The 19479-nt window shown below is 44.1% G+C and overlaps 1 protein-coding gene across 1 annotated transcript in view; it reads left to right on the top strand.

Moving 5' to 3' along the window:
• The window catches only part of ca8 (carbonic anhydrase VIII), a 96057-nt gene that overhangs the window by 65705 nt on the left and 10873 nt on the right, over window positions 1-19479 (top strand). The window lies entirely within an intron of this gene.

Below are 19479 nucleotides of genomic sequence, written 5' to 3'. Positions count from 1 at the left end.
GCACAGGCTGCTGGCTGCAACACGCCTGGTTTGAAGGGTCCTGTTTCCCCCAGTGTGGGAAACTGACTGCTTTGACCGTAAAATCCCACACTTCCTCTTTTGACAGCTGCTTCAGCTCATTAACTGACCACAACGAGCAAGGTAAGTACTCTCAAGTGGAACCCCGCTGGCTTTAATTGCCTGCGGGATTCCCACCAGCGGGGCTTGCGCGCGCAGCCCCGCACGTCAGCGCGGTACCCGGAAGTGGCCGGGATTTCGTCCGAATCCGGTCACGTGATCGGAGATCGGGATTTTCGGGGCCCCCCCGCTGGAAACCCGCAGGTAACCCGACCCTAAAATCGAGCCCCAAGAGCTCAATACTGCAGAAAGCCTAGAGGAGTATAGAAAGTGCAGAGGTGAAATTAAAAAGGAAATTAGGAAAGCAAAGAGAGGGCATGAGAAAATACTGGCAAGTAAAATTAAGGAAAACCCAAAAATGTTTTATAAATACATAAAGAGCAAAAGGATAACTAAGGAAAGAGTAGGGCCTGTTAGAGACCAAAAAGGTAACCTGTGTGTGGAGGCAGAAGATGTGGGTATGGTTCTTAAAGAATACGTTGCGTCTGCCTTCACAAAAGAGGGGACAATGCAGAGATTGTAGTTGAGGAGGAGTATGAAATATTGGATGGGATAAACATAGTGAGAGAGGAAGTATGAAGGGGATTAGCATCTTTGAAAGTGGATAAATCACCAGGCCCGGATGAAATGTATCCCTGGCTGTTAAGAGAAGCAAGGGAGGAAATAGCGGAGGCTCTGACCATCATTTTCCAAACCTCCCTGGCAACAGGCATGGTGCCAGAGGATTGGAGGACTGCTAATGTTGTACCGTTATTTAAAAAGGGAGAAAGGGATAGACTGAGTAATTATAGGCCAGTCAGTCTAACCTCGGTGGTCGGCAAATTATTGGAATCAATTCTGAGGGACACAGCATAAATCGTCATTTAGAAAGGCATGGGTTAATCAAGGACAGTCGGCGTGTATTTGTTAAGGGAAGGTCGTGTCTGACTAACTTGATTGAATTTTTTGTGGCGGTAACAAGGTGGGTCGATGAGGGTAATGCATTTTATGTTGTGTACATGGATTTTAGCAAGGCTTTTGACAAGGTCCCACATGGCAGACTGGTCAAAAAAGTAAAAGCCCATGGGAAAGTGGCTAGTTGGATCCAAAATTGGCTCAGTGGCAGGAAGCAAAGGGTAATGGTTGACGGGTGTTTTTGTGAGGGCTGTTTCCAGTGGGATTCCGCACGGCTCAGTGCTAGGTCCCTTGCTTTTCGTGGTATTTATTAATGATTTGGACTTGAATGTGGGGGGCTTGATCAAGAAGTTTGCAGATGATACAAAAGTTGGACGTATGGTTGGTAGTGAGGAGGAAAGCTGTAGACTGCAAGAAGATATGAATGGACTGGTCAGGTGGGCAGAAAAGTGGCAAATGGAATTCAATCCAGAGAAGTGTGAGGTAATGCATTTGGGGAGGGCAAACAAGGCAAGGGAGTACACAATAAATGGGAGGATACTGAGAGGTGTAGAGGAAGTGAGGGACCTTGGAGTGCATGTCCACAGATCCCTGAAGGTAACAGGACAGGTAGATAAGGTGTTTAAAAAGGCATACGGGATATTTTCCTTTATTAGCCGAGGCATAGAATATAAGAGCAGGGAGGTTATGCTAGAACTGTATAAAACATTGGTTAGGCCACAGCTTGAGTACCGCGTACTGTTCTGGTCACCACATTACAGGAAAGATGTGATTGCACTAGAGAGGGTACAGAGGAGATTTACGAGGATGTTGCCAGGGCTAGAGAAGTTTAGCTATGAGAAAAGATTGGATAGGCTGGGGTTATTTTCTTTGGAACAAAGGAGGCTGAGGGGAGATTTAATTGAGGTGTATAAGATTATGACGGGACTAGATAGAGTGGATAGAGAGGACTTATTTTATTTATGCCTGTGTCAGTGCTAATTCTTCAGCTGGAGTTATCTACCCTAGCTCTTTTCTCATTCCATTTACCATATCCTTTTACATTTTTCCTTTTCAAATACTTATCCAATTTCTTTTTAAATGATATTATAGAATCATAGAAAGAGGGGTCAGTGATTAGGGGGCATAGATTTAAAGTAATTGGTCGAAGGATTAGAGGGGATTTGAGGAGAATTTTTTTCAGCCAGAGGGTGGTGGGGGTCTGGAACTCACTGCCTGAAAGAGGTAGAGGCAGAAACCCTCAGCTCATTTAAAAAGTATTTGGATGTACATTTGAAATGCTGTAACCTACAGGGCTACGGACCAAGTGCTAGAAAGTGGGATTAAGCTGGATAGCTCTTTTTTGGCTGGCACGGACATGATGGGCCGAATGGCCTCCTTCTTTGCCGTAACTTTCTATGATTCTATAATATCATTTGAAACGAAATTAGATAAGTATTTGAAAAGGAAGAATGTAAAAGGATATAGTAAATGGGCGGGGAAAGGAGATAGAGTAGATAACTCCAGCTGAAGAATTAGCACTGACACAGACATGAAGGGCTGTAATTTATATGATGCCAAGATGACAGTAGAAGTCTCAGTTCATATTTGTCTTTGTTCCTCCTTTGTCTGTGCGTATGCAGATGGATACTTGGGTTCACCGACAGGTTGATCTATATAGGAGTTGATCTAAACGTTAGTATTCAAAACAGAATTTTCATTTGTCACGTTCCCTCTGAAACATAAAATGTAACAGTTACATTTGAAGACCATGGGCAGGATTCTAACTGTGGAAAACAGGTGGGTTGGGGGCGGGTGGGGGCATTAAAAATTGCAATAATTTCAGACCTGCCTCCAACCCGCTCATTTCCAGTTTTTACCGGGGTGGGATGAGGAGCGGGCGACCAACCTGCTCCCAGGAGGCGGGTTGGTCACTAAAACCTTTCGAGGAGGCTGCGGGCCTCCATTTTTTGAGGTTTTGCGATTGCAACCCCTGGGGGCTGGGTTTCCCAGGCCTTCTCCTTCACGCTACATGAGAGGAGGTGAGAAGGCTCAAAACTGCAGGTAAGTGCCGTTCACGCTACATGAGAGGAGGTGAGAAGGCTCAAAACTGCAGGTAAGTGACATTTACCTGAGGAAGGAGGAAGTCTCCGAAAGCTTGTGAATTTAAAATAAAATTGCTGGACTATAACTTGGTGTTGTAAAATTGTTTACAATTGTCAACCCCAGTCCATCACCGGCATCTCCACATCATGCCGTTCTGGGACAGCTTAGGGGCCCAGAGGAGCAGGAGTGCTTTCCCCAGGCTCAACAAGCCTACCTGCAGCACCCCACCCCAAACGATCGTGCCTCTCCCCCACCCCCCCCACCACCTCGGTGACTGACTTCCGGTGACTGATACCCGATCGTCCCCCAATCTCTCCCCTGCCCATGACTGACTCCCCGGGTGACTGACCTCTGATGACTGACCGCCACTGACCGCCACCCCCCTCCACCCCCCTCCACCATACAACCTAAGACATACCTGAAGACTTACCTGTTTGTGTCCTCTTCCTTGCTCTGCTCCCGTCTGACTGAGGCCGGCCTGTCAATCAGGCCGGCCTGTTGGACGGCAAATCGACAGAAAAAAATAAAAGACATCCTTACATCAAAATCGTAAGGATGTCTGGGGAACCCGTACTTCCGGGTTTTCCGTCCACGATTTGAACCCCACCCCCGCCTTGGCTCCGAATCAAAATCCTGTCCTATGAAACTTCTTTTTCACAAAAGGAATAGACGTATATGAATAATTTAGGAACTTTGATATTGATCCATTTTTAGACCAACCACAGTAATCACCATTCTATTCCCAAGATGTTTTACAAGCAGCAAAAAAATATATTTCTAAGGCTATTCTAAAAATCTTTTTTTTTTGCAACATTTCTGTGGAAGCGCGCACATAACAAACCACAGCTTTTCAGAAATGTTGCCCATCTGCAGATTTTTTTTTATGGGAAAACATTTTGACTATTGATTTGAAAGCATTTGAAATCAGTATCCATATGCTGTTACCTAAACATTGCATATTTGCAAAATGTCACCTAGCATTACAAGGAATTGCAGTTATGAAGAATTAGTAACAAGAGATCAGCATTTACATAAATTTTGGTCCAATCACAATTTCAGGATGATAGAAGAGATTAAAGAAAGAAAATCTACAAAAATCTGACTGGAAAGCTTTTCAAATTATTCTCGGGATGTGGATGATGCTAGCAAGTCCACATTTATTGCCCGTACTTTATTGCTCTTATCCCTTCTTTTTCTTATCTTTAGGTTATGATTATTTCCACCCAGACCTTCTCCCCCTTTAAACCAGTAATGGGTGGGGGGGTCAGGGTGGAAATAATAGATAAGAAAAGAAGCGATAAGAGCAGTGGTCAGAGTACAAAAAGTAATAAAGATAACATAAATGCTCTGGGAATAGAAGAGGAAGTAATAATAAAATACCTGTTAAAAATAAAACAGGAGTGATGAAAATTAAGAACATATTAAAATTGCCTGTATAGCAATGTACAGGACATCAGCAACAAAAAATGTGATAAGTCGAAAAGTGTAAGAAAAGCACGGACAGAGTGGGGACAGTTACCCAAATGAGATAAAAGCAGTACATAGCCCTAAAAAGCAAAAGCTCATCTCGTGTAGTTAAGTAACCACAGTCAACAAATTAAATAAGAGACTGTATCAAGCTAAAAGAATGGGCTTACACAAATCATAGTATTATAGTAGGTACAGCACAGGAGGAGGCCATTCAGTCCATCATGCCTGTGCCGGCCCTTTGAAAGAGCTGTCCAATTAGTCCCATTCCCCTGCTCTTTACCCGTAGCCCTGTAAATTTTTCCCCTTCAAGTATTTATCCAATTCCCTTTTGAAAGTTACTATTGAATCTGCTCCCATCACCAAGAAGGGATAAGAGCAACTAGGTATGATCATTACAACTCACTGCGTAAAAAACTGTTTCCTCATGTCGCCTCTGGCTCTTCAGCTGATCACCTTTAATCTGTGTCCTCTGATCACTGACCCTTCTGCCACTGGAAACAGTTTCTCTTTATTTACTCTATCAAAACCGTTCATGATTTTGAACACCCCTATCAAATCTCCTCTTACCCTTCTCTGCTCTAAGGAGAACAACCCAGCTTCTCCACTCTCTCCACATAACTAAAGTCCTTCATTCCTGGCACCATTCTAGTAAATCTCTTCTGCACCCTCTCTAAGGCCTTGACATCCTTCCTAAAGTGTGGGGCCAGAATTGAACACAGTACTCCAGCTGGTGCCTAACCAGTGTTTTATAAAGATATACCCTTGCTTTTGTACTCTGTGCCTCTTTTAATAAAGCCTAAGATCCCTTATGCTTTTTTAACAGCAAAGATTTCTGTACATGCACTCCCAGGTCTTTCTGTTCCTGCATCCCCTATAAAATTGTACCATTTAATTTATATTGCCTCTCCTCATTCTTCCTACCAAAATGCATCTCTTGACACTTCTCTGTGTTAAATTTCATCTGCCATGTGCCTGCCCATTTCACCAGTCTGTCTATGTCCTCCTGAAGTCTGTTACTATCCTCCACGTTGCTTACTACATTTCTGAGTTTCGTGTCATTGCAAACTTTGAAATTATACCCTCTATACCCACGTCCAGGTCATTACTATATATCAAATGCAAGGAAAAGTAGAAATCCAGCAGATTGGGAGATCTGTAAAAAGCAACAAAGGGACACAAAGAAAGTCATAAGAAGTGGAAAAAAAATATGAAAAAAATGGCAAGGGGTATCAAAGCTAACAGTAAAAGTTTTTATAAATATATTAAGAGAAAGAGAATGGTAAGGGGAAATGTGGCCTCATTAAAGACAGATGAAGTAAGATTATAATGGACAATATGCAAATGGTAGACTTGTTAAATGAATATATTGTATACATTGTACAAAGGAACATAGCCTTACACTTCCCCATATTGAACTCCATCTGGCACATTTTTGTCCACTCACTTAATCTGTCTATGTCTCTTTGCAACTTCCTGCCCCTGTCTACACAATTTACTGTGCCTCCTAACTTAGTGTAATTCCCAAACTTGGATATACAACACTGCATTCATTTATCCAAGTCATTGATATATATGATAAGCTGAGGCCTCAGTACAGTTCTCTGGGGAACACCACTTGTCACATCTTGCCAATCAGAGTACATTCCCTTTATCCCTACCCTCTGTCACCTACCTCCCAACCAGTTAACGACCCACCTCACAAGGTTACCTCCAATTCTGTGTGTTTTTATTTTTGTTAATAATCACTCGTGCGGAGACAAGTTTCAGGGGCTGAATGGCCTACTCCTGTACCTATGTTTTTGTTCTTTGAGAAGGTGGTGTGCCTTTTTCCTTGAACTGCTGCAGTCCCACAATGGCTTTAGGTAGGGAATTCCACTAAAATAATTGGGTTAATGTCCTCATTAAAATACCAGGCAGGAATTTCACACAAACACATCTGTAAGGTAATGTCACACAGCACAATTTCATCTCACCTAAAATCAAAAAAACAAACTTACCAGTGTGAAAAAAAGGAATTTCTGATTTATATGTAGTAGTTTTAGATAGCAAGTAGCTTTATCATAGTGTGATATTTTCCATTGCCTAGATTGACAGGAAACATAGGGTGCACCCAGTAAGCAATTTAACAAGATGGGGATTAGTTTTTAGACCCGGGCTAAGCTAACGCAAATACAACAGCGAATAAAGACCCAGGTTTAAGTTTTTAGGAGATCTCGTCTACTTAGGGAAACTTGTCAAACTGTGTCCAACAACAGCTTACATATATATAGCGCCTTTAATGTCCTAAGGTGCTTCATAGGAGCGTTATCAAATGAAATTTGACACCGAGTCACATAAGGAGATATTAGGACAGGTGACCAAAAGCTTGGTGGAAGAGGTAGGTTTTAAGGAGCGTCTTAAAGGATGAGAGAGAGGTAGAGAGGCGGAGAGGTTTAGGGAGGGAATTCCAGAGCTTAGGGCCTAGGCAGCTGAAGGTGAAGGCTGCCAATGGTGGAGCGATTAAAATTGGGGATGTGCCAGAATTGGAGGAGTGCAGAGATCTCAGAGGGTTGTAAGGCTGAAGAAGGTTACAGAGATAGGGAGCAGCGAGACCATGGAGGGATTTGAAAAAATCGAAGCATTGACGGACTGGGAGCCAGTGTAGGTCAGTGAGCGCAGCGGTGATGAGTGAACGGGACTTGGTGCGAGTTAGGATACGGGGAGCGGAGTTTTGGATGAGCTCAAGTTTATGGAGGATGGAAGATGGGAGGCCAGCCAGGAGAGCATTGGAATAGTCAGGTTTAAAGGTATCAAAGGCATGGATGAGGGTTTCAGCAGCAGATGAGCTGAGGCAGGGGCGGAGATGGGCGATGTTACAGAGGTGGAAGTAGGCGGTTTTGGTGATGGGGTCGGAAGCTCATCTCAGGGTCAAATATACATATAAAAGGTGTTAGGAAAGAGCCTTCAGCCACTTGATGTTGACCTCCAGGTGAAGGATGTCGCTTCACAGTGGTTTTGAAGTAAGGTGCAAAAGTATGATGTTTAGTCACTTGGCTTTGATTCTCAGCATCCCAGCTGCTCCTTGCTTTAATGAAAGCAGTAGCGAGTGCAGGGAACCGAAGAATTGTTAGCCAAATGATGTATCGTGTCTCTAAATATTATTTGGGTCCAAGCCTGTCGAATCAGACACGACTACATATATACATGTAATGTAATCTATATTTATGATAGGCTTTGGCCCCGATAGTTACGGGGAGGCAGGGAGGGAGTGGGCGATTGCCAGTGGCCGGGAAACGCGGCAAGACCTCATTTGAATTGTTTTTCTCCGTTTCCCATCTGGCAGCTGGCCAGATTGAGAGACTGGCCGGCTGTCGGGTGGGAAGGCCTGTGGTAGAAGGCTGCCATCGGGGACGGGGCAAAGAGATTGCGGGGGATTTTGGCATCAGATCGCCGGGAGTGGGGGAATCGGATCGCGGGGTGGGGGGGTGGTCGAGCGATTGCGTGTAGGGGGTCTGGAGATCACTCCTTCTCCTCCTGGCCCACAAGCAGTGCTGGAAAAGCATGTACCTGCTGAATCTGCCAGTTCTCGCCTCCCTTCAGCTGCTGGGTTTCCTGAGCCCTAGGATTCCCGACCCGTAGCCGTTAAATCCAAATGGCTGCTAAAATCGGAGCTATACAGCCTCTTGAGAGCAGGGTACTCGCCCATCCCCCAACCCGCCTCTGTTAAACCAGAAGTAGATGTGATCGTGGCAGGTTTAAATTTAAACTCCTCCCCCCACCCGCGGCCCCTCTCCCACGCATCTTGGAGGTGGGGGGGGGGGTTGTTAAAATTCCCCCCTTTAGGTTTACCAACAAAGCAGCAACACTTCATAGTAGCAAGAGGACATTGCACTACATTCCACTATGAAGCTTCCTTACAAAAGAGGAAACAGTAATTATCTCTGTCCTGGAAACTATGCCACCAGAGGTTTCTTTCTTCTGTGGAGGATTCATCGTTGCTCCCCATCTAAGTATAGACCCTCTCTCTTTATGCCCTTTCTTATTACTGCTATGTGACAGCTCTGGCTGCAACTCCCCTTTGTTTCCTAGCCTTTACGTGAACTTTATTACACTTGTCTGAGCAGATGGCGCCCCCATTGCTGAATTAACACTCTGATGCCCTTGCAACTTTCACCAGCAAGCATCAACTACCTTTAACCTAGCACATACTTTCCCTCTCTGATAATTAATCATCCATGGGACTCTGTCAATCCACAGATCTACAGGCTGTTTTAATACACCCAACATCAGCGATTACTACAAAGGCATTTGTATACTATCTTGTCTATTCCCACAAATTTCATTAGCTATTTGAAAATATTGTATTTAAAATTTAAAATAAATTTGTTGGACTATAACTTGGTGTTGTAAAATTGTTTACAGTTGTCAACCCCAGTCCATCACCGGCATCTCCACATCATGAAAATATTCTGGCTTAAAACAATATTATCATATTTGATGAAAGAAAAGTTAAACTTTCACACAGCTACAATTTTTTCAGTGACCTTATGATGTATAAAATAAAGCATTGGTAGTATTACATTAGTAAACTCCTCAAATACTGCTGTTTTCCTGATTAATCCATTCTATTTGCATGTTAATATAGATGCAGGATTTCTTGATTAAACTTCTGAAAATTATATCCTCTTTCCCTACACTTCTTTCCTTCCCTCATCCCTTTTCTCCATTATACTCCCTCCTCCTTCGGAATATTGTATCCCCTTCCCCCACACCTCTTTGACATCTGCCTCCTCCTCCTCCTCTTCTCCTTCTCTGCTTCCCAGGGCAACAGTGGAAATCAATGCGAATGGGGTGGCACTCCAGACCTCCTTGTTTCGTGTCTCTACTACATTCACACTGCCCCTTCACACCTCACACTCCCCATCCTTGCTCCCCTGTCACCTTTGCTCACCCTCACCAATCCCTCTTGCTTCCCCCCCCCCCCTCCATTCCCTCACTCTCATCATCTCACCGTACCCTTTTGGCACCTCTAAGGGAGTGAGAGTGGGGGGCAGGTAGACAAGCATTGCTAGTGGGAGGTCAGACTCCTAGGCCCAAGCGGGAGTGACGCACAGAGAAAGGGGCAAGCAGGCATCAGTGAAGATGCTCCAAGTCTGATGGCATTGCCGAGTGGGTGGCCTGAGTCCCGAAGCCCTATTATGACAAGAAAGCATGCAGGAGGTGAAGAGGCTCAAGGTTCTTAGAGGTGGCAGCAGCATAAATAAATTTAATAAGTTAAATTAAAGCTTGGCGAGTGGCAGCAGGAAATAAAAAGTTTTATAAAAATTACTAGTGGGGAACTTTGTACAGAGAAGTTAAATAAATAAATAAATATGAAATGTAAATAAAACTTACCTGCAGTGCCACCTCCATGAATGGACCTACGAGTCAGAGCTTGGAGGTACAGCAGCTCCACCTAGTGTTGGGACAACTGAAAGGCAAGTATAATAGTAAGCATAGACACGATGGGCATGATTTTTACCTGCAGCTGGGTGGAGGTACATTTTCGTGTGGGAAACCTCGAAGTAAAGTTAGTAGTTTGGAATGTGCAATCACGACCTAATTGAACTAAATAGACCTCCAACTAAATATAGGGAAGACCAAAGCCATTGTCTTCTGTCCCTGCCATAAACTCCGTTTCCTAGCCACCAACTCCATCCCTCTCCCTGGCCATTGTCTGAGGCAACCTTTGCGTCCTATTTGACCCTGAGTTGAGCTTCCGACCACATATCCACTTGATCACCACGACCGCCTAATTCCACCTTCGTTAGATCAACTGTTTCCGCCCCTGCCTCAGCTCACCTGCTACTGAAATGCTCATCCATGCCTTTGTTACTTCTAGACTTGACTATTCCAATGCTCTTCTGGCCTGTTCACCATCCTCCACCCTCCATAAACTTGAGCTTTTGCAAAACTCTGCTGCCCGCATCCTAACTCGACCATATCCTGTTCTCCCATCACCCTTGTACTCCTGGTCTGGGAATCACCTTGATTTTAAAATTCTCAACCTTGTTTTCAAATCCCTCCATGGCCTTGCCTCTCCCTTTCTCTGTAACCTTCTCCAACCCTCCGAGATCTTTGTGCTCCTCCAATTCTTGCCTCTTGCGCATCTCTGATTTTAATCGCTCCATCATTGGTGGGTGTGCCTTCAGCTGCATAGGCCATAGGCTCTGGAATTCCCTCCCTATCCTTCTCTGCCTCTTTACTTCTCTCTCCTTCTTTAAGAAGTTCCTTAAAACCTACCTCTTTGACCAAGCCTTTGGTGACATAGCACCACCATTGGTAGAAAGCCTACAACTACAGTATGACAGGCAGATAGGGCTTTTACATTTAGATGTTTATATAGGAATTCCCATTATAAATGTTACTTAGAAGCCCCAATTTTAACTCTGGGCTGGTGAGTTGTGCGGGCAGACGCAAATGGCAAAGATTTTAACACCTGAATTTCATCTGCATAGGCCCCTTCAATCTCCCGCCTGAACCCAGTGGGTGGGAGCGAGATATCAGGCAGTAGGAGGTGGCCGCTGGGGACCAGGAGGAATGGTCCTCAACACTCAAGTAAATGGTTGGGAGGGGGTGGGAGGAGAGGAGAGGAGGGAAGCCTAGACCAGGGGAGTCCTAAGATTTCCTTGTGGGGCCCATAGGTGCTCTCCTGCTATTCTTGGCCCCAGAAGGAAATTTAAAAAAAAATAAAGCAACTTACCATTTTGGGCTTCTTCTGGCCCTGGCTCCTCTTGCTGCCCATTGGCCTAGCGGGGAAACTACAAAGCTCACAGTCCCATCCCCACTGCTAAAGCTCCACTCCAATCTGCTGCACGTTGTCTACTTTCTTTCTGTGTATCCTGGGCTTTAAAAAAGAGAAAGAGATAAAATCAAATACAAAAATAAAAGAACAATGATAATCAAGGCCACTTATTTACCGTTTTCATGCAAAAATGGACAATCATGGAATTGAATCTCTAAAACACCAGTAAAAGATTACATTGTAATAAAAATAAAATTTGACGTACTCTTTCACAGTCAGGGCCTCTGATAATACGTGGCCTAACACCCTAGAGTTATGAGACATACTCACTGTGAGCAATATCATGGGATATTATAATAATAGATAGTATAATAATAGATAGATAAATTTGGATCAGGGCAAAATTTTTAACAATCGTAGCAAAATAACTTATTCTTGTTTGCTGTTGGTAATGTGCGAATGACTCCAGTAATATTGTTGCACGTTGTTTACTTTGTGGAGCCATTTGGAGATTTTTATACATCTGTTGCATTTGATAGAAATGTTCAAAATCATAAAGGGTTTAGATAAAGTAAATAAAGAGAAACTGTTCCCATTGACGGAAGAGTCAAGAACCAGAGGACACAGATTAAAAGTGATTGGCAAAAGAAACAAAGACAACATGAGGAAAAACTTTTTTATGCAGTGAGTAGTTATGATCTGGAATGCGCTGCCTGAAAGGGTGGTGGAAGCAGATTCAGTAGTGGCTTTCAAAAAGGAATTGGATGAATACTTGAAGGGAAAAAATTTGCAGGGCTACGGGGAAAGAGCGGGGGAATGGGACTAACTGGATTGCTCTTACAAAGAGCAGACAAGGGCTCGATGGGCTGAATAGCCTCCTTCTGTGCATTCTATGATTCTATGACTCCCAGTGACAGCTGGCGTGTTAATAGTAACTTTCTTTCAACTTCCAAAAGTAAACAGCATCAAACTGCACCCAGTGAGCTACACTACAGAGTCAGTTCTCTCAGGAATAGTTATGTGTAACTAAAACCTGCCCTTCCTCTTGCATAGTGGGTGGCTTATGGAATTTAGCAAGAACATGTGACATGTATAAGTACAGTATTGGGTTCCATAAAATGACATCCTTACACAGACTTAGCCTTAGGCAATAATTCCTTTGGTTTTCGGTGTGTGTATTTTTATTTGAGCTATTTGTTTATGTTAACGTCCACTTAAAATTATAATGACAATTGTCCTGGGTGAGACCTCAGGTGAGCTCAGTGCACTGAAAGTCTGCTATGCTCCAAGAAGCATTAGAACACCTGGATTTCCTGGTTGTCCTCATTAACATGTAAAGGGTGGACTTTGGGCACTGCTGTAGGTGTTCTATTGGCCGCAGGGATAGGACGAATGGGACCAATTTGGGGCTTAAAGGTAGTAGCACCATTAAAGAGCAGGTACAGTGGAGAGCCAGTATGAGGACAGGATTTTTATCTGGACACCTTAGGATGATTTGTGGCAAGTTTCTAGTTTAGCTTACATGTGCTTGAAGCTGTAATATGAATGTCCGTGGTTTTCATGTTAATTTAAAGCTTTGTCTGTTCTGAATGAGTTTGTGCTGCTGTGCTGTGGCTGGGTTGGTAGCAGAACCCCGAGCAGCAGCCTGGGCACTTCTTCAGTCTGCTTTGGAGGGAACTGGTAAGAAGGTGGCACCAAGTATTAGGTAGAGGAACAAGGGAATCAAGAGTGGGAATGGATAATGATGGTGTGGGAACAGATGATCGGTGCTGGTTTGACTGGGAGGCTTTTCATTACTGTAGGTGGCATGGAACAGGTGTACAGCCAGGGGGAGCGGGGATTTCTACTCTGTGATAGGGAAACACTTGTTAGTCGCTCAGTGAAGGTCTAGGTGAATTACTTCAGCAGCTGTTAAAGGGGCTTGTGGTTATTTCATAGGAACATAGGAATATAGGAACAGGAGTAGGCCATTCAGCCCCTCGTGCCTGCTCCGCCATTTGATAAGATCATGGCTGATCTGTGATCCAACTCCATATACCTGCCTTTGGCCCATATCCCTTAATACCTTTGGTTGCCAAAAAGCTATCTATCTCAGATTTAAATTTAGCAATTGAGCTAGTATCAATTGCTGTTTGCGGAAGAGAGTTCCAAACTTCTACCATCCTTTGTGTGTAGAAATGTTTTCTGATCTCACTCCTGAAAGGTCTGGCTCTAATTTTTAGACTGTGCCCCCTACTCCTAGAATCCCCAACCAGTGGAAATAGTTTCTCTCTATCTACCCTATCCGTTCCCCTTAATATCTTATAAACTTCGATCAGATCACCCCTTAACCTTTGAAACTCCAGAGAATACAACCCCAATTTGTGTAATCTCTCCTCGTAACTTAACCCTTGAAGTCTACGCTGCACTCCCTCCAAGGCCAATATGTCCTTGCGAAGATGCGGTGCCCAGAACTGCTCACAGTACTCCAGGTGCGGTCTAACCAGGGTTTTGTACAGCTGCAGCATAACTTCTGCCCCCTTGTACTCCAGTCCTCTAGATATAAAGGCCAGCATTCCATTAGCCTTATTGATTATTTTCTGCACCTGTTCATGACACTTCAATGATCTATGTACCTGAACCCCTAAGTCCCTTTGGACATCCACTGTTTTTAACTTTTTACCATTTAGAAAGTACCCTGTTCTATCCTTTTTTGTTCCAAAGTTGATGACCTCACATTTGCCACCGTTTTGCCAATTCACCTAATCTATCAATATCGCTTTGTAATTTTATGTTTTCATCTCCACTGCTTAAAATGCCACCAATCTTTGTGTCATCGGCAAACTTAGATATGAGACTTTCTATGCCTTCATCTAAGTCATTAGTAAATACTGTGACTAATTGAGGCCCCAAGACAGATCCTTGCGGGACTCCACTAGTCACATCCTGCCAATGTGAGTACCTACCCATTATCCCTACTCTCTGTCGCCTTTCACTCCGCCAACTTCCTAACCAAGTCTGTACTTTTCCCTCGATTCCATGGACTTCTATCTTAGCTAACAGTCTCTTATGTGGGACCTTATCAAATGCCTTCTGGAAGTCCATATAAATAACATCCATTGACATTCCCCTTTGCACTACTTTAGACACCTCTTCAAAAAATTCAATCAGGTTTGTCAGGCACGACCTACCTTTCACAAATCCATGCTGGCTCTCTCTGATTAACTGAAAATTCTCGAGATGTTCAGTCACCCTATCCTTAATTATAGACTCCAGCATTTTCCCCACAACAGATGTTAGGCTAATTGGTCTATAATTCCCTGGTTTCCCTCTCTCCTTTCTTAAAAAGCAGAGTGACATGTGCAATTTTCCAATCTAGAGGGACAGTTCCTGAATCTAGAGAACTTTGAAAGATTATAGTTAGGGCATCTGCAATGTGCTCACCTGCTTCCTTTAAAACCCTGGGATGGAAACCATCTGGTCCTTGGGATTTGTCACTCTTTAGTGCTATTATTTTCTTCATTACTGTTGTTTTACTTATGTTAATTTTATTGAGTCCCTGTCCCCGATTCAATATTAGTTTTCCTGGGATTTCCAGCATGCTATCCTCTTTTTCTACTGTAAATACTGACGCAAAGTAATTATTCAACATGTCCGCCATTTCCCCATTGTCAATTACAATATCCCCACTTTCAGTTTTTAAGGGGCCAATATTGCTCCTGACCACACTCTTTTTCCTAATATAACTATATAAGTACTTCGTATTGGTTTTGATATCCCTTGCGAGTTTCTTTTCATACTCTCTTTTTGTAGCTCTTACTATCTGTTTTGTGACCCTTTGTTGATCTTTGTATCTTTCCCATTCGCCAGGATCTGTGCCATTTCTTGCCTTTTTGTATGCCCTTTCCTTATGTCTTATACTGTCCCTTGCCTCTTTAGTTGTCCATGGCTGTTTTTTTTGGCAAGTAGATTTCCTGCCCCTCAGGGGTATAAACCGATTCTGTATCACGTTAAATGTTTCTTTAAACATTTCCCACTGATCATCAGTCGTTTTACCCATTAACAGATTTGCCCAGTTTACTGTGAACAGTCTCTGTCTCATCCCATTGAAGTCGGCCTTGCCCAAGTCTAGAATCTTAGCAGCTGATTCACTTTTTTCTCTCTCAAATGTGAAGGTTAAAGTCCCCCATTAAGACCACAATTCCTTTGTTACACGCTTGTCTAATCTCTGCATTTATACAATCTAGCACTTCAGAGCTGCTGCCAGGGGTCCTATACACAGCTCCCACTATAGTCTTAGATTCTTTCCTATTTCTCAATTCAACCCATAAGATCTCTGTTGGCTGCTTACCTCTCGTTATATCCTCCTTTATCATTGAAGTGATTTCATCTCTAATCACTAAGGCTACTCCTCCCCCTCTTCCATTTTCCCCATCTCTCCTTTAGACCTTATAACCCGGTATATTTAGTTCCCAATCCTGACCATCCTGCAGCCATGTCTCAGTAATAGCTATCATGTCATACCCTCCAATTTGAATTTGAACCTGTAGTTCATTTAATTTATTCCTTATACTCCGTGCATTTGTATATAGAACTTTTAGTTGGGCCACACACCCTAGCCTGACCTTCAGCTTTGATGCTGGGTTAATCGCATTACGCCTTCTAGTTTTCACTTTATCTGTAGTGCCTAAAGTACACTTTCTTTCTGCTGCTTTACGCTTTTCCCTTTCACTTGTTCTTGAACAACTGTTTGTACTATTTGTATTGTAAATTTCCCCTGGGCCTTCCCCTCTCTTGCTGCTCTCAACTTTACTCCCTTCTGACTCCCCTCTCAGGTTCCCATCCTCCTGCCACTCTAGTTTCCTTTCATTTGTCTTTAAGTAAGCCATATTGCAAAAAGTGGCACAGTTTTGAACATAGCCTCCATCACTGAGTGGAAAGGCCCAACAACATTCTGCAACAAGTACGGAAGCAGCAAAACCATTTCTTATTCAAAAAACCAAAAGTAAGTATCTGGACAACACCAGTCGGTCCCTTTAAGACAGATAGTACAAAAATTGCAGCCCTCGAAGCTATAGTGTCAGGTTCTTTTATGAATATTGCCTCTGAACTGCACCTGGCGCTAGAGCAGAAATCTGAGTGCAGAGGTCTCCGACATTCATTTATGTGCAATTTACATTGCTGCGCCTTCTTCAGGTGTAGTCAGGTTCATCCACCTGAAATACAAGAAATTCTGCTGGAGTGCTATTCAGGCACAGAAGCGGAGCAAAGGATTAATGCCCACTATGTTAATGGGAGTATAAATCAGTTTATTTTAAATGGATTAATGCCTATATTAAAATAATGGCCAGAGGAATGTCATATGAATGCATTGAACAGCCATCCATTATTATTGCCAGTTGTACTTCCCAGCCTTTGTTATTGTATAGCAGCATACCATGCAAGGATCACAGAAAACACTGGGAATATTGATGTGGTGCCATTTTAATATTGATGGCACTATTTGAATTTGTACTCATAAAGGTGGCATTGATGAAAACATGGTGGTAATCATGACAGTGGAATTGTGCACAGGCCATGTCTGTCCCTTTATACTTAAGAGCTAACATAGGAAACCTAAATAACTTTTGTAACACTTGTGGGGGAATTTTAAACCCCAAGAACAGGTGAGTTGGGGACGGGTGGGAAGTTAAAATAATGGAATTTTGCAGTGCGACCACAACGTGGCTCCAATGCGCCCACTTCCATGTTTAACGGAGGCACCTTTGGCTGCGTGCGAGTAACCTACTCACCGGAGGATGGTCGATAACTGGTACAGGTGGGTGGGTACTTATCAGAGGAATCAGATAATTTAGCTGATTATCAGATGTTAATGAGGCAATTTTAAATTGAATTTGATGCCTCCAGCACAGGCTTCCTGGGGCTTGAGAAACTCACCAGTGAAATGGAGGCGCGATTGAACTGCAGTTCATGTGGATCTTTAAAGTTATGATTGCCCCGTGTGAATAAAAGCTCAGTTATTACAGCTGTTGTTTCAGTTCCCTCTGGCAAACGTTTGGCAGAGAGCTCTTGTGTTCATATAGCTTTTTCAGAACTTTGGAGGCTTTCAAACTCATAAGATCAGGATGGGGGGGGGCGCAATGGATGTAATCGAGAGGCTATCGGAGGAGGAAGACAATGACCATCCACGGCAGCGACCTCATGCTTTGGTGGGATCTGCAGATGCACAAGAGAGAGGTGCACAACACAATACTGGAGAACAGCAGAGCAGAGAAGAGCAGCAGAGGGGCCGAGGTTGCAGGAGGCACTATCTACGTGAGAGGGTCTTCAGACAGAGGCTGAGTTTCCTTGACCTATTTGAAGAGCACTGCCTATGCAGGCTCTGATTGAGTTGGCAGGAGGTCACAGATATCTGCAGCCTCCTTCAAGAAGAACTGTTCCCTGCAGGAGCTGGTGGCTACGCATTGCCCATCACCGTAAAAGTTCACCACTGCCCTCAATTCCTTTGGTTCTGGCTCCTTCCAATGCGCCACTGAAAACATCTCCAGGGTCTTTCAGTCAGCTGTACACAAATGTATAAGGCAGGTTACGGATGGGTTGTTTGCCAGGGTGTCCACTTATGTGAACTTCCCCACAAAGACAATAGCCAGAATGAGCGGGTAGTCGGTTTTGCCTCTCTGGCTGGCTTCCCACAGGTGCAAGGTGCAATCAATTGCAGACGTGGCAATCCGAGAACCACCACATGAGCCAGGAGATTTCATCAACTGATAGGGGTTTCACTCCATCAGTGCACAGCTGGTGTGCAACCATAAGAAGAGATTCATGCTGATGTGCACCAGATTCCCTGGCAGCAGTCATGATGCCTTTATACTGTGGCAGTCTAACATTCCAGACCTCTTCCTATTGGGAGACAGACTTAAGGGCTGGCTTGTTGGAGACACGGGAGACCACTTCAAACTAGGCTCATGACACCTGTGAGGAACCCCACCAATGAGGTACAAGAGCGATACAACCAGAGCCACATGACCACCAGGTGTGTCATTGAGCAAGCCATCGGTATGTTGAAGATGCGCTTCAGGTGCCTGGATAGGTCTGGAGGCGCCCCTCAGTACTCGTCGGCGAGGGTGTCTAGAATCATAGTGATGTGCTGTGTCCTGCACAACATTGCGCTCATCAATCTTCTTCTGATGATGAAAACATTGAAGAAGAGGAGGAGGAGGAAGACGACAAGCAATATGAAGATGGGGCACCCAGCACCAGACCAACTGCTGCCAGGGATGCTCTCGTATCTCAAAAATTCACTTAGTTAGTCAGAGTTGGAAAAAGAATAATTGAAATACTCCAGCCTGCTCCCACCACTGACTCCCCCCAACTTTGCACAAAACAGTCCTTCAACCACATCCGACCAATGGGTCTCATCATGTACTGACATTCATCATTAAGCAAATGGAAGGGCAAGTTGGCACTCAGGACACAATAATGGGCAAGATGTGGAAGTGGTGCTAATCAATAAATTTTATGTGCCGATATAAAAAAAAGAAACTTCACAACATAACTTTTCTTCAAACACCTTTGGTGAGTTATAATTGCTTGAATTTACACTTCCTACCGCTTCTACGTGGTGATCCCCTGTGGCTTCAGCAGAGGTAGTGGGAGGCTGCTCAGAACCCTGCCCTGACTGACTAGATGCTTTCGGCCTATGGCCTCCGGGTTTTGGAGCCTGTGAGGGCCCCGCCAAAGAATGTTGCACCTGCACCTGTGCAGGGGCAGACTCAGCCATCGGGAGAGGAGGCAGCATGTCAGGTACTGGTCGGGGGTAGGGGGTAGTGTAATGGGTGAGATGTGAAGTGCTTTGAGTGGATTCCCCACTTCCATGTCCCCTTTCACCATCATCCCTTTCCCGGGCCAGCATCACATCACTCCCACCACTCTGCTGGAGAGCAGGTTGGTGAACATCATTGATGCGTTGTAACGCCATGGATAAGGTATCTGTCACCCTGTGAAGGCAGCAGACATCGCCTGTACAGCCATGATCATGGTCTGCATAGACTCATTTAAGAGCCATGCTTAGAGCTCCACAGAGGCGGCCACTCTCTATTGCAGACATTCTCGCAATTACCTGCGACACCAATCCGCTAATGTTGGAGTTGGACTCCTCCATCCTCTCCGTT

Source organism: Heptranchias perlo, chromosome 3 (assembly GCF_035084215.1).
Source record: "Heptranchias perlo isolate sHepPer1 chromosome 3, sHepPer1.hap1, whole genome shotgun sequence".
NCBI lineage: Eukaryota > Metazoa > Chordata > Chondrichthyes > Hexanchiformes > Hexanchidae > Heptranchias > Heptranchias perlo.
This window is presented reverse-complemented; position numbering and strand designations above follow the sequence as displayed.